Below are 508 nucleotides of genomic sequence, written 5' to 3' on the forward strand. Positions count from 1 at the left end.
CCACCTGCAGAGGCTGGGCAGGCTGTTCCTGGGGCCGCGACCGAGTCTGGGGGCTAAGGGACAGGTCTGGGCTAGGGACGCGCCTTAGTCGTGAAAGCTGGGACACTGAGGGGGTCATGGAGGATGTGGTCATTCTGGAAAGCAGCCACTGCGTTTGCCAGTGACCTCGACCAGCGGCTCGGTCGGCATGGTGGCTCGGGGTTGGCGAGAGGGGCCGGGTGCGTTCAAGACGGGACGAGAGGGGAGGGGAGGACTGTCAGCGGCGAGGGGCGTTGTGAAGCGGGGTGCAGAGTATGGGGTGCTGGCCGGAGGCTGGAGTGTGGGCTCGAGGACAGTTAAGTGGGAAAAACACCAGCGTGTGTGCAGTTGAGGGGAACGGTCCAGTTCGAAAGTGGAAAAGCTAAGGACGTCAAGGGGCGGGGATTCCCGGAGGCCAAGCCCAAGGGCCTCTCTGCTGGGGGTGCGGGCGTGGTGGGTGACTGGGGGGCGGGGAGGACGTGGAGAGTGT

The 508-nt window shown here is 65.2% G+C and overlaps 1 protein-coding gene across 1 annotated transcript in view; it reads left to right on the forward strand.

The window, feature by feature from the left end:
- Positions 1-508, forward strand: part of FGFR1OP (FGFR1 oncogene partner) — a gene marked incomplete at its 5' end in the record, with an annotated part of 28198 nt that overhangs the window by 17055 nt on the left and 10635 nt on the right. The window lies entirely within an intron of this gene.

The sequence above is a fragment of the Pteropus alecto genome, unplaced genomic scaffold, assembly GCF_000325575.1.
Source record: "Pteropus alecto unplaced genomic scaffold, ASM32557v1 scaffold195, whole genome shotgun sequence".
Lineage (NCBI taxonomy): Eukaryota > Metazoa > Chordata > Mammalia > Chiroptera > Pteropodidae > Pteropus > Pteropus alecto.